The 9,481-nt window shown below is 41.5% G+C and overlaps 1 protein-coding gene across 1 annotated transcript in view; it reads right to left on the bottom strand.

The window, feature by feature from the left end:
• CA10 (carbonic anhydrase 10 (inactive)) overlaps positions 1-9,481 on the bottom strand; it is a 601,034-nt gene that overhangs the window by 44,285 nt on the left and 547,268 nt on the right. The window lies entirely within an intron of this gene.

Raw genomic sequence — 9,481 nt, 5'->3', positions numbered from 1 at the left:
TGTCAGCTGTGGGACAAAGGCACATGAGTTCATCTTCCACCATGCTTCTCTCCTTACCCCCTAAGCTCCAACTGCTGGTGTCCCATCCTCCCAAGTTGAAGAAAGCTGGCTCAGCGCATTCGTCAGCTGTGAGTCTCAGATCTGTCTCTCCCGTCTCTCCCTGGGTAGGAGCTATCCCAGAAGTACCACTGATCCTCCCAGGTAGGTTATGGCCAGAGGATGGTCTCTCAGCTTTTCCCAACTACAAATACTATCTTCTTCCCACTCCAGAACTCCCTGCCCTGGGTTGGCCCTCAAGGCCCTTCACAGCCTGATCCTAACTTTCGCAGCCTTCTCTTGCCTACTTCTCTACAGTATAACCCTTAGTTCAAGGCTCCTTTCTAAACCATGTATTTGCCTCATGGTTTCACTCATTTGCCCATGTTTGAGTGTATTTGGAATGGCTTTTGTTGTTATCACGTCTGCTAATTGAAAAAATCTCTCTAAATTCTAAACTGCCATCTCCTCCATGCTGCCTTTACGGATTTCCCTGGCTTTGTGGATTTGTTGTTGTTATCACGTCTGCCAATTGAAAAATCTCTCTAAATTCTAAACTGCCATCTCCTCCATGCTGCCTTTACGGATTTCCCTGGCTTTGTGGATTTTCCTCTCTTTTTTTCCATTTGAATTACTATAAAACTAAAATGTATATTTTACTCTACTTTCAGTTATAACTTTTGTGTGCTTTTTTAAAAAATTTAAAGAAAAAAGTTATTGAAGATCTGAAAAACAATTCCTAAAAGATAACTTTTGTGTGCTTACTGCAATCTCCTTATAGCCTGTGTGTCATGAAAAGAGTTAGCAATCTAAGACTCACCTTGCTATTTAATAAATGTGACTTAGGGCATTCATTTAACTTCTCTAAACTTGAGTTTCTTCATTTTTAAGATGGGGTTAATACTATTATTTCTTCAATGGTAGTAAGGACTATGTATATTAATAAATGTAAAACACTCAGCACACACATCCATACATGAAATAGATAGTTGAAAAGTCTTAATTTAAGCTTCTACTCCACTTTTCTTATCTCATCTACAAACACATGCACACATACATGCAAACACACACACACACACACACACACACACACGCACACACATAGAGCCCACCATCACTACTGCCACCACTAACACATGAAGATGGCTCAATGCCCAATGCCTACAGGCTCACAGCATGTCAGAGCTGTAAGATTCATTAGCAATCCATTGTTTTAAAACTAACACTGGGGTTTAGGGTCAATTTCCCTAAGTTAGTACAGGGATAGAACTAACATTTATTGGGTTTCTTCTATGTACTAGGTATTACACTTGCTGTTTTACAAGCCTAATCTTATTTGACACTCCCAGTGAATTTCCCCATGAATGTAGGTAATAACATTTTCATAATTTCACAGAGGGGTAAACCAAGGCTTAAAGAGGTGAAATTGTTTTTCCAATATCTCAATTTTCCCAGTAAGTTGAAGAGCCAGCATTTGAACCCCAGGAGTCTAATTCCAAAGCCTGGCTCTTAACCAGGCACCAAAATGAAAATGAACTCCACATAGCTTATATTATGTTCAGAACCCTCTCCAGATCTCAGGAAGGGCTGTGGAAATTCAGGAAAAAGCTCATTTATTGATTCCTGTGCCAGAACTGTGTGCCCAGTTTTGCCCAGTGGAGTTGAATTGAGCAGGACAGTGGAGTTGAATTGATCAGGAATGAATTCTACCAGGCAAGACCCTGTGCCCTCCTAGTCTTTTCCCCCACCCTCAATTACTAAAATAAGTCCCCCAGGGTCTGCTGCTTTCTGGTGAGGAGTTCCAGTGAGCTTTGTAGGTAGAAAGACCTGCAAGGAGCCCTCCAACAACTCAGGTTACTGATGCTCAAGAGATAGGTGCTCTTAACTGTGTCTTGAGCTGAGACAAAATACACACTTCTCTTGTTGGTCCTTCTGAGTTGAACAGTCTTATAGCCTAAAGGTCTGTTGAACTGGATGGGTGCCAGAAAGAGCCATTCTTTTCTTTCTAGGTCTCTGGATTTAGAGCTGGATTGTTCAGGGATGAGAAAATGAACCTTAGTCCCAGTCCTGGAGCCCTCTCTGTTTGTTCTCCTTCTTTGGCATTTGGTAACCAGTACAATTGATGAGCCAGATGGCTGAGATACAGGGATAGCCCAAGGCAATCCCACACAGCTGCCCGACTGGTTGTGTCCAGTCAAGTCTAGGCAAGGGAGACTTATGAACACTCACAGGAAATTTTACATTCCAAATCTCAGCTTATCCAAAGCCAAGCTTATTATCCTGCCACCCTAAATTCCACTCCTGATCCCCACCCCCTTCTCCATCCCCAACATCATATTCTCAGACCTACATTTATAAACTTAGGTGCCTACAGAGACTCTTGTTTTCCCTTTTCATGGGAGCCCATTAGGCACTCCATTCTGTGGATTTCTAACAGTTCTTGTGACTGTCCCTGACCTCTTTATTCCCAGTGCCACTGCATCAGTTCAGGGCCTCAACTAGTCTTACCTGGATTATTGCATAACTTCCTCATGCGCCTGGCTACTTCCAACTTTGTCGTTCTAATTCAGCCTCTTCACAAAAGTCATTGAGATAGAGCTAAATCTAAGCTTTTCACTTTCTTGTTTAGGAAACCCTACTGTAGGGCACCTTACTCTCCTCTGGAAGATGTCCAGGATATTTTCCATGGCCTGAAAGGTCACCTACAGTCTCTGTTTCATTTCCCTGCCCAGCCACACACCAGCCACATCAAGACACTATCGTTTCCTGAGCAGACCCTGCTGTTTTTACATCGGCAGCTTTGAACCCTCTTTCCTCACCTCCTGGAATGTCCGTCCTCACTATGTTCATCTGGTGAACTCGTAATCTCCTTTTAAAATCCTGCTCAGGCTTCCTCGTCTAGGTAGGGATGCTCATGGATGCCTTGGTGCCACCGTCATGCCTGCCATGCACTGTTTTATATTACAATGATTTGCATACTGGAATGTTCCCCAGGAGAATGAGAGCTGCTGGAGGGTGGAACTGTGGCTTATAAAAATTGTTTCTCCAGGACCTAGCATAGTCCGGACATATCACAGACACTTAAGACACTTTGTTGATACGAATGATTTTTGCCAAATTGATCAAGCCAATTCCTTTCACAAAGTGAAACCACCCCAGGGAAGAAGAATAGTCCTTTTACTTAGGAAAAAAATGACTTGACATGTCTTAAAACTGTAAAACCCTTGAACAAGCACTTCATTCTTCTCGTGTGGTTACTTTTTCTTCGTGATTGTGTGGCTGTGATCTGGACAAAGTTGCCTGAGTTTTACTCATTTGCTAACTCCGATCCTTAACTTGGGGGGGATGGGACAAAACAACAAACGATATTTTGTAGCTTCTTTTTCTTCCAAGAGACGTATATAGAACAGCCTCTGAAGAAGTATTAATACTGGGAAAGATGCTATTATCTGCATTTTATTAATTAATCCATACATCTACCTGTCATTCTCTCTTTTCTATGGCCTTCCTCCCAGCAGTGGTGTGCACTTCTGCCGTCGGTAAATTGGCACAATAAATCTGGTGGGACCACCTCTATTTCCAGCAGTTCGCTTAACATTTTATCACACGGCTGTGGTCTCAGGATTGAAGTCAGTTAAAAAGATTAATACCATTTAATACCACCCAGAAGGAAGATGCCAGAAATCTGTTTAAGGTCCTGTTATTCATGTCTTCATTTCCTTTGTACGAGTGTTACGATAAGCACAGCCATCATTTGTAGGCTGCTGCTAATAACTACTTAAAATGATTAAGGTAACTAGTTATTTCCTGTAAGAAAATTGTTCTGTTGTCATTAACATGGAATTACACGGCTCTCATTTCATCTTTAGCACACAGACATTTGCCCCGGTTGCCTTAAATAAACAGCACACTATCTCCAGGAGGCTGTGTGTTCTTTCACGAAAGATGAGCTCTGAAGAGACAATGGGGCAAGAAACTATGTGGCCTTGCAAAAGGGCTCTAGTTCTGAGGGGCTCCTGGGCACTGTTAGAAGAGAACACTGGGCTTTCTTCCAAGCTGTAAGCAGTTCCACTGATCTGCCATGGGGTTTGCAAAACAATTAGTTTAAGTGTCATTGTTTCTGTGGCGCCTGAGCACAGTGAATGGTATCCATCAAATGTCTTTCTTGATTCTCTGGACTAGAGGTTCTAAATTTTCTTCCACCTAGACCCATGCATGACATTCATATGTGAAACACACTCCCATGGGAATACTCTGCTTTTGAGAAAACCCTGTAAATATCTCATAGGCACATAAAGTTTTGCGATGATTTGTGGTGTCCTAAGTCTTAACGGTAAAACAGTAATAGCTAGTTATCAAGGGTTTCAGCATAAATAAGGTTGGCCGAGGCTACTTACAGTGGAGTCTGTGAACATGTGTATACAAGCTGGGTTTAAGTCCCTATGTACAATTGTTCTGGGTATACACTTAGGTGTGGAATTGCTGGGTTATATGGTAATTTTATGATTTTGTTTTTTTTTAAATTTTTTTGAATTGTCAAACTATTTTTAAAAATTTTATTCATTTATTTTTAAAAATTGCCAGAGGGTACATGCACCCACCAGAAACACCATAAAGAGACTAGAGATACTAAGAGAGAGAAAGAAAGGGAGAAAGCACCTCTGTCCCTCCTCTCCACACCCACGGATATGGTATCTTGGTGCCACCGTCATGCCTGCCATGCACTGTTTTATATTACAATGATTTGCATACTGGAATGTTCCCCAGGAGAATGAGAGCTGCTGGAGGGTGGAACTGTGGCTTATAAAAATTGTTTCTCCAGGACCTAGCATAGTCCGGACATATCACAGACACTTAAGACACTTTGTTGATACGAATGATTTTTGCCAAATTGATCAAGCCAATTCCTTTCACAAAGTGAAACCACCCCAGGGAAGAAGAATAGTCCTTTTACTTAGGAAAAAAATGACTTGACATGTCTTAAAACTGTAAAACCCTTGAACAAGCACTTCATTCTTCTCGTGTGGTTACTTTTTCTTCGTGATTGTGTGGCTGTGATCTGGACAAAGTTGCCTGAGTTTTACTCATTTGCTAACTCCGATCCTTAACTTGGGGGGGATGGGACAAAACAACAAACGATATTTTGTAGCTTCTTTTTCTTCCAAGAGACGTATATAGAACAGCCTCTGAAGAAGTATTAATACTGGGAAAGATGCTATTATCTGCATTTTATTAATTAATCCATACATCTACCTGTCATTCTCTCTTTTCTATGGCCTTCCTCCCAGCAGTGGTGTGCACTTCTGCCGTCGGTAAATTGGCACAATAAATCTGGTGGGACCACCTCTATTTCCAGCAGTTCGCTTAACATTTTATCACACGGCTGTGGTCTCAGGATTGAAGTCAGTTAAAAAGATTAATACCATTTAATACCACCCAGAAGGAAGATGCCAGAAATCTGTTTAAGGTCCTGTTATTCATGTCTTCATTTCCTTTGTACGAGTGTTACGATAAGCACAGCCATCATTTGTAGGCTGCTGCTAATAACTACTTAAAATGATTAAGGTAACTAGTTATTTCCTGTAAGAAAATTGTTCTGTTGTCATTAACATGGAATTACACGGCTCTCATTTCATCTTTAGCACACAGACATTTGCCCCGGTTGCCTTAAATAAACAGCACACTATCTCCAGGAGGCTGTGTGTTCTTTCACGAAAGATGAGCTCTGAAGAGACAATGGGGCAAGAAACTATGTGGCCTTGCAAAAGGGCTCTAGTTCTGAGGGGCTCCTGGGCACTGTTAGAAGAGAACACTGGGCTTTCTTCCAAGCTGTAAGCAGTTCCACTGATCTGCCATGGGGTTTGCAAAACAATTAGTTTAAGTGTCATTGTTTCTGTGGCGCCTGAGCACAGTGAATGGTATCCATCAAATGTCTTTCTTGATTCTCTGGACTAGAGGTTCTAAATTTTCTTCCACCTAGACCCATGCATGACATTCATATGTGAAACACACTCCCATGGGAATACTCTGCTTTTGAGAAAACCCTGTAAATATCTCATAGGCACATAAAGTTTTGCGATGATTTGTGGTGTCCTAAGTCTTAACGGTAAAACAGTAATAGCTAGTTATCAAGGGTTTCAGCATAAATAAGGTTGGCCGAGGCTACTTACAGTGGAGTCTGTGAACATGTGTATACAAGCTGGGTTTAAGTCCCTATGTACAATTGTTCTGGGTATACACTTAGGTGTGGAATTGCTGGGTTATATGGTAATTTTATGATTTTGTTTTTTTTTAATTTTTTTGAATTGTCAAACTATTTTTAAAAATTTTATTCATTTATTTTTAAAAATTGCCAGAGGGTACATGCACCCACCAGAAACACCATAAAGAGACTAGAGATACTAAGAGAGAGAAAGAAAGGGAGAAAGCACCTCTGTCCCTCCTCTCCACACCCACGGATATGGTATGGTCATGCTGCGATGTCTTTCCATTACTCCTTCCTGTTCGGATTTTGGGCACACATGCCCCTGCACCCAAAGTGTTTTTCAAGCCATCAGAACTGGTTTTTTTTTTTAGAGGTTTTATTTTTGCTATAGGGCACATGCGCTCGCCAGACAGACAGAGACAGACAGAGAGACAGAAAGTGAGAAATCACCCCCCAGGGGGAATGGCCACGCCGCAATCCCTTCTCCTCCATTCTCCTCTTGGGATCTTGGGCACTCGCCTGCCGTGACTATTAAGCCACCAGGTCCTGGATGCGAACCATGGTTGATTACATGGGAGTCCAGCAACATAGCCATTATGCTAACTGCTGGTCCTAGAACTGGGGTTTAAACTGTGGTTGGCCATGTGGAATCTGGCTTTCTTAACCACTAGGCTATGGGGCTAGCCCTCAAAGGGATGAAGTAATTTGAGAAATCTTTGGGAATCTGTTACAGATGTCTCTATCACTCACATATTCTTGCTCTCCCTATGCCACTTTGCCCATCTGCTATTAGTGGGTTTCATTGAGCTCCATCTCCAGACGTGCTTTCTCAGTATCTCTGGAAGTGAGCCCTTGAATCTGTTTTTTTTAATTTTATTTTTTTCTTTTTTAAAAATTTGCCAGAGAGTGCAAGTGCTCTCTGGAGAGAGGTAGAAAAGAGAGAGAGGGAAAGTGAGAGAGCACCTCCCATAGGGAATGGTCATACCTCAACCCCTCTTCTCCATTTCTCCCTTCTTTTGGGATTTTGGCCACACACATGTGCCCAGCATGGTTTTCAAGCCACTGGGTCTGGGACTCCCATAGTCATCTATGTGGGATCCAGCTGCTTTAACCACTGCACCACTGACCGGCCTGAATCTGCCTTTATGAAGTCCTGCAGGTGATTCTGTCAATGACTCAACTTTCAAGAAGTCTGAGATAGATGTAGATGCAGCATTTCAGCCACTGTCTTTCCTCTCATATCAGAAAAACCTATTGCCCTTAAAGTGAGCGGCAGATACTACTTTAGGGATACCCCCGAATCTGTCCTAATGTATATAAATAAATCATATGCAGTACTCCACACCTTTAGGAAACCATGTGAACTGCACTTTACCTACAACAATAATACACTGCCACTCCAGGCATTTCTGTACCAAGAGTCACCTTGGTCCCATGCTATGTCAGGCACTCTCACTTGTCACTACAAAAATAATCCAGGGTCTTCTTTATTATTCCTGAGACTCTAGTCTTCCTTATCACTCTGGAAGTGTGGCGACTGGTCTACCCTAGACTCCACTGCCATGGATTAGCCCTCTCTGGCTTCCTGACAATGAAGTGCATTTTTAACATGTGATATTGGTGTTCGTTTTAAGCCTTTCATGTTTCTGCTGGGTAAGAAGTGGCGATGTAGTAGTATGTTAAAAGACCTTGCATTTTGTTGTCAAACAGACCAGGGTTCAAATCCTGACTCAAACATCTGAACCTGAATAAATTTCTTAATTCTCCAAGTCTGTTTGTTGTATCTTGCCTGAAAAATGGGTTAATAATATCTACTATATGGAATAATATTTGTCCAATAAATGATGTCCAGTAACTTCACTCCTAGGTATATACCCCAAATAATTGAAAAATCAAACAAAAACTTTTACATATGTGTGCATAGCAGCATTATTCACACTAGCCCAAAGATGGAAGAAACAGAAATGTTCACCCACAGGTGGATAGACACGTCGTGGTGTGCTCATACAACGCCTGCCATTCAGCCGTTAAAAGAAACATTACTGATATAGGCTGTAAGGTGGATGGACCTTGGGAACATTATGCTAAATACAAGAAGTCAGACACAGAAGGTCACATACTGTAGGATTCCATTTATGTGAAATGTCCAGAACAGGTAAACCCACAGGGGTGGAAAGCAGATTGGTGGCTGCTGGGGGTTGAGAGCAGGGAAGGATGGGTTGTAACCATTTAATAAATATGGATTTTCCTTTTGAAGTGATGAAGGTGTTTTGGAATTAGATAAAGTTAGTGGTTGCACAACCTTGTAAATGTACTGTCATAAAATTGTTCATTTTAAAGTGGTTAATTTTGGGACCAGCAGTTAGCGTAATGGTTATGTTGCTATATTCCCATGTAGTTGACCGTAGTTCAACTCCCGGACCTGGTGGCTTAAAAACTCATGCCGGGCATATGTGCATGTGTGCACAAGATCCTGAGGGGAAAATGAAGGAGAAGGGATTGCAGTGTGGCCATTCCCCCCGGGGGTGATTTCTTGCTTTCTGTCTCTCTCTTTCTGGAAAGTACATGCACCCTGTAGCAAAAACCTCTCAAAAAATAAAATGGTTAATTTTATGCTATTAAAATTAAAAAATATATTTTAAAGTATATATATACATATATATGTAAGTATATATATGTATACATATATATATTTAAAGAAAAATAAAGGATAAAAGGTTGAGCCTGCATGTCTGGTTCAGGTATCCCTAAAAAGCACAATCATTTACAGGGATCTTTTATATCTGTGACATCTTGATATAAAATCCCATGTGGGGAACTCAGGCGATAGCTGAGTAGACCTTGGGCCAATGTAGGTGGCCACGAACTCAGCCTTGCTGGTCCAGGGATTTGAGGTAAAAATAAGAAACTATGAAAGTTGTTAATAATTTGGCTGCTTCTGAGACAGGTGAGCCTCTCAGACAGGGCCATAGGAATGGTTTAATGCAGTCAAGAGAAAAATGTGAAGGAAAAGGATGTAGGCAAGTCCTCCTGAGAGACAGATTCAGGAGCATAAAATTGTCAGTTCTTCTCCATTAAACAATTTGGAATGATCTGAAGTCTCCTCCAAGTTCCTGTCTCTCTCTTTATCTTAATTAGCAAAGCAAAGTCTTAGGTACAGTGAGCCCTTTCCTTCCCTAATAGGTTAGCTGGAAAATAGGAAACTAAGCCTTGGGGAGAGACTAATAATAGAGTGAAGGG

Source organism: Tupaia chinensis, unplaced genomic scaffold, assembly GCF_000334495.1.
Source record: "Tupaia chinensis unplaced genomic scaffold, TupChi_1.0 Scaffold000383_1, whole genome shotgun sequence".
Classification (NCBI taxonomy): Eukaryota; Metazoa; Chordata; class Mammalia; order Scandentia; family Tupaiidae; genus Tupaia; species Tupaia belangeri.
Note: the sequence above shows the minus strand (reverse complement) of the source record. Positions and strands in the feature narration are given on the sequence as shown.